Source organism: Hordeum vulgare, chromosome 5H (genome assembly GCF_904849725.1).
Source record: "Hordeum vulgare subsp. vulgare chromosome 5H, MorexV3_pseudomolecules_assembly, whole genome shotgun sequence".
Lineage (NCBI taxonomy): Eukaryota > Viridiplantae > Streptophyta > Magnoliopsida > Poales > Poaceae > Hordeum > Hordeum vulgare.
In genome coordinates this window covers 267,328,425-267,334,424 of record NC_058522.1, presented here as the reverse complement: position 1 = coordinate 267,334,424, position 6,000 = coordinate 267,328,425, and positions in this window count along the sequence as shown.

Genomic DNA, 6,000 nt, shown 5'->3' with positions numbered 1-6,000 from the left:
GGTCCCTCTTGGACCGAGCGGGAGGAAGGACCGACGGGGGGTTGGGGCCGGCCGGCAGGGTGGGGGCGCCGGAGCTTGGCCGGGCGGGGAAGGTGGGGTGGCTCGGTGGGGGTGGTGGTGAGGCTAGGAGGAGCGGGGCCGCGGGGTGGTGGCCGGCTCTAGGGGAGAGGCGAGGTGGCTGGTCGGGGTGGGGATGGGAGGCCGGCGAGGAGGGAGACCGGTGGAGTGGGGAGGGGCTTCGGGTGGAGGAGCCGGTGGAGGGAGGCCATGAGGGGGCTCGCCGGCGGGAGGAGGAGGCCGGGGTGGGGAGGTGCTGGCCGGTGGGAGGAGGGAGAGGGGATCTGGGGGGGCTCGGTCTCGGTTGGGACCGAGAGTGAGGGGAAGGAGAGGGATACGAGAGAGAGATAGATTCGGTGGGGGGTGGGGGTTACGAGAGAGGTGGGAGGTGGGGCCAGCGGGAGGGGTGCTGGCGGCGCCGTGGGAGGCGAGCGGGAGGGAGGCGAGCGAGGCAGGGGGTCGCTAGGGTTTCGGTGGGGAGCGATTGGGGCCTGGCCGGTTGGGCCTCTTGGCCCAGCTGGGCCAGGGGGTGGGGGTCCCTTTTTGTTTTTTGTTTTTAGGTTTTCTTTTTCTATTATTTCTAAGTCCTTTTAGTACCTAATTTTATTTACTATCTCTTATAATTTACTCTATATACTTTTACTTCTTTCTTTTATTTATTTCTTTTACATTTACTATATTTCCTTTATTTATCTTATTCAAGATCCACTTTTAAATATATAGCGTTTACCGATAATTCCTAAAGTGCCCGATTTGATATTATAATCTGCGAGGAAATTTTTATAACTCCCCAAGTTATTATTTCAACAAACGAATTCTATTCTCGTTCGACTTAATTTTAAAGCTTCGAATTTGATTCGGTTTCAACCAACACGAGATCATTGATATTACTTGCGATGACGTGGCATCATTAGCACAGGATCAGTGTCGCTTAATTACAATCATTACTGTAGCAAAAGTCGAGGATGTCACAGTAAGGTGTTTGTCTAGCGCACCAAGAGCACATTAGAGACGTGTCATTTGGATTCCGTTTTGTTGGTGACGCTGGCGTTGAAGGGGAGGAAGAATTCCTTTGAGTGACAATTTTACAAGTCGTTGAAATGGTTCACATTGGAAATCGTTTTCTACTGATTATAGTATATCTATTTTTCTCTTTATCCATCTTCATTGTTAAGAGTTACAAGTTAACATGATACAATCATTTTTCCTCAGTGCAACCATGTCCGAACAAGATTTAGTGTTAATTCATGATTTCTTATACATGGAACCATACTATGGACATTATTGAACTAAAGTATTTTACCTGTAAAATAATTTGATATTTATATAAGTAGTTTATGGTTATAATTATAAGAAAAGGATAATCTATACAGAATTCCATAGATGGTAGTACTAATAGAACACAAATAAGTTGCTACCACCATAAATCTTCCTACCAAACAAGATAGAAGAGTATATCAAAATTCATAAGCAGCTTAAGTATATCATGTGTGACAAATAGACATTGCTTCATGGTCAGATGCACATGTTTTTGTCTTGGTGCACGATTGCTATAGTTACCTACTTACTTGCACCATCATAATGTTTTATCTCTATCCTGGCAAAAAAATCTATTTGTAGTGATTTTCATTCAAGCTGACACATTGCACCTCCGTTTGGTTCTTCCAGCACTCAGTTTTGGTAGGATCAATTGAATATCCTACCATTGCCATTGACAACAGGATTGCATCAATTCTGACTCAGACTGAGGAGCAAAAAGAGTGGCATTCCAATAGGTGCTAGGGCGGTGATACGAAGAAAGCAACCATAGAGGTAGTGCCAAAAGCAGAGCAAAGCCTGGATTAACATGGAAACCAGATCATGGATTAGACAACCCCATGCCATTTCATTAAGAAGAGAAGTGTGTACGCAACCAACCAAGCATGCGAGTACTGGAGCTCAAATTTGGGCGGATTTACACGTATCAGTCGCTGATCATACTGGTGCAACCACGGTCCACAAGAAGTTTTTTGGCTTCAATAAGTGTCCCATGAATTTAAAGGTTATTTGGATTTTGCACATTTTGAGGCTATTGCGGGTTTTAAAGGAGGACTTGGTGTGTCCAGTATTCTATAAGCATGTTTATTTGCTCATCATTTTTCTCAATAATTGGCTAACTAATTTCTAGACGGGAAAACAAGCCATTTGACGTCAATGGTTTTTTTAAACTTCAATTCAGCTTGTTTGGTAATATTCCTTGCATGTCTATATTCAGGGACCATAGTGTGAGTTTTTGAAAGAAATAAAAAACTAGATATTTTTGTTGTGTACATCTTTATAGTATTTCTACCATCTTTTTGTCAAAATGGACGGGCGCGACAATGCGCGCCATGAGTGATCTAGTAAGACATTTAAGTCTAAACCACTTTCTATGCATAGGAACCTGGTAATAAAATAAAGCACTAAGGCACAAAGCATCTTGCATAGGAATGCAAAACTAGTGCAACTTTAAAAAATTCAACATAAAGAGTGAAAACTTAATATCGCTAAGATATTTATAGCCCTGTATCCCTCTCTTGTAATATTTCTTAGTGGCATCATGATGAAATTCAATAATATAGGTACACATCATCCTTCCTTTTCATGGTACACATGCATAAAAGTATTATTAATACCCACATAAGTAAATCCTTCTCATTGGTTATAGTTGTAGTAAAATTACTATAGCAATCACGCAAGACTTGAACAATACAAACTAATTGTACAATATAGTATTAAGTAGACGTTTATTTCTCCTCATAACCATGACACATTTCATAAGGATGATCATCTTTATTCTTTCTAGCATAAGTATCATCATAGATACTAACTTTGTTCTCATCATAGTTAACTAAAATATCCTCCAAATCCACTTCCATTAATGCTATAATAAGATTCAACCCTCTTAGAAATAGTGGCATCACTATTACCTAAAGTCATGACCTCTCCAACCCCGCTTCCATTATCATTGTAATAATCATATATAGGAGGCAGATTCTCATTATACTAAGATTTACTCTCCTCGCTAGGATCAAGAGGTAGTTAATATTCATCAAACCTCTCATCCCTAGTATTATTTATTTGCATATCATTACCACACTTTATAATAATCGAATACATACTAACAACATTGCAATCATGATTAATATTCAAGGAACATACACCAAAAGAATTTTGTATTCTTCTTTGAATACATCAATACCATATGCAGATTCCATGTTTTCAATATATTTTAAAAAATCAAGTATAATACTTTTATTGTTGTTTTATTTCATAAGGCTTACGAGTGAACAAGAAGCTAAAAGATTCAATTATAACATCTAAAGAGGATACCTTCAAGCACTCGGTTATGTGGCAACGATGCTATAAACAATTTGATGTCTACTACACACTTCTATCTTGTGGAATTTTGATCCTTGAAGCATAGAGGATTGTAGGGAAACAAGAGATTTCTCAAAAGTGGATGACCCAAGATTTATCAATCCTGGGAGGCATAGGCTGAAAGTGTTCTCTCTTAATCGACCTTGCAATCAAATACAAGTAGTCACTTGTGACCCCAACACACCCATTACAATTGTTAATTGTATAGATGCAGTGATTCAATGAAGATGTTGATACTTAGGGTCATGACAAAAAGTTTGGATGGTCATAATATTCTTTATATTTTGGAAAAAATAGGGTAGCAAGCTAAATAATATTAAAAATTTAAAAGTGAGTAAAACTATGTCTTCGTCCTTCGAAACAAGACCTAGGGTTCATACTTTCACTAGTGCCAACACTCAAAATCACTAATGTAGCCAAAACACATGATATATTCTCAAAGAAGTGTGGTAAATAATTTTTTCATGGTTTTTCTTTTACTTGATCAAAGTGGGATGAGAAAACATTGGTATGTCTAAGCACACCTTTAAGTTCATCTATCTAATTAATCTTGATCCATAGGGCATCCCCATTAATTTCACGTGAGTCAATCCCAAAAATTATACTAAACATCACCTCTCATTCTTTATCGCTCTAATCTTTATGAGTCAACCCATTATCACCTTGGGTGTCTACATTGGTTATAATCGACATGCATCATGATCTCATTGATTCTTAACATATTCAATCAAACACAAATTACTCATAGATGAGGAATATTCAATTCAACATAAACATACTAGTAGCGATGCATCTCATAATTTAACTTTATGAACACATAGCTACTCGTGCAAACCCTCAGGCCCGAAGCTGGAGTACTCCTGGATCATCATAGGAGAAACAAAGGATGATGGAGAGGTCTATGAAGATACCCCCCCCCCTCTGTCATGATGCCAAAACATGGATAAATCAAAGGTCACCTAGATCGGGATGTGGCGGTCGCGGAAAAATCATGGTAAACATCAATGGAAAAAACATTCATCGAGCATACAAAGAGGCAGGTGCGCTGAGATGCGGTGGAGAGAAGGTTAAGGGACCCCAATGCCCCCTCTTATTCAAGTGAATAGGTCGTGTGGGCAACTGGTGGGTCCCCTCGAGTTGGGCTTTTTTCCTAGCGGCTCTCTTGGCTTGAAATTGAGCGTCGTGTTTTTATTTTCTTTATTTTTTCTCAAGGAAAATATTTTCTGCAAATTTCAAACTAGGTAAAAAAACCTAACCAAAATTGGACACCGAAATAATAGGTTCGTGCACAAAATGATGAAAATTGATGCCAAAGCTACGCACTAATGATACAAATATAGCAAGAAACAAGAAATCAAATTACATATACGCTCAAGACATATCAATCACCCCAAGCAAGGCTACAAAGGGGATTTACCAATCTCATAAATTATCAAAAGTGTTGTTAAATTTGGTTTGGTGTGTTCAAAGGGTGAACCTTACAGTCTAGAAGAAGTGCTCGGTAATACTCAATGGGAGAAAGCCATGGAACAAGAATATATGGCACTTCACAAAAATTAAACATGGCAATTGGTTCCTTGTCACGAGGGTAAAAATTTGATTGATTGCTAATGGGTGTTTATGATCAAAAAAAATTCTGATGGGACAATAGACCACTATAAAGCAAGACTTGCACCCAACGAATTCAAGCAAAGGTATGGTGTAGGTTATGAGCACACTTTCAGTCAAGTATGTTACACTATCACCATTTGCGTTTTATTGTCTATTATTGTATCCAGAGGCTTAGAACTTCATGGTGATCTGGAAGAGGAATGTACAAGAAGCAACCACCTGGGCTTGAGGAGTAGAAAACACCCTTTCATGTATGTAAGCTTGATAAAGCTTTTGTATCATATGAAGCAACTCATAGGACATGATACTTGCGTCTGAGTGTAAAACTGAAAGCTCATAGGGCATGACAAATGCTTCAGACTCGTTGTGATCTTCTCTTGAGGGCGTTCGAAAATCATCCAATGGTAAATAAACATAAACTAAGATAAACTGTATCTTTTTCTCTATATCGACGAGATTGCTCCCTCGCACGCGCGCCCAAACGAACATGTGTGGAGTGTCATTCCATTTCCATTTCCTTTTGTTCAGACAACAGGGTCATGAGTGGGACCCATCACATGCCCATCGAGTCAACGTGTGGAGGGTGCACCGGAGGCTACCTGTCGCATGCAAGGGATCTTTTGCCCTCCCCTAAGGTCCTTCCCTATGCTCCACCTAGTACATGTGCTAAGCTTTTGAACTCGTCAAAAAATCTCATGTGGCACAAAAAAGAGTTTGGGGACTCGAGGAAGATAGACGGTGCACACGTGTGCCTAGACAAAAGCACAATTTACTGTCTACAACTCATTAAATGAAAGAATCTTAGCAACAAGAAGCTAAGCACTAACACATTGAAGAGTTCAGTTTCTAAGCTCTTCCATGCACTTCTCATCTCATATAAGCACGTGTGCACTGGGGGAGGCCTAATCCCCCCACCCGCCAATTTAACTCGCA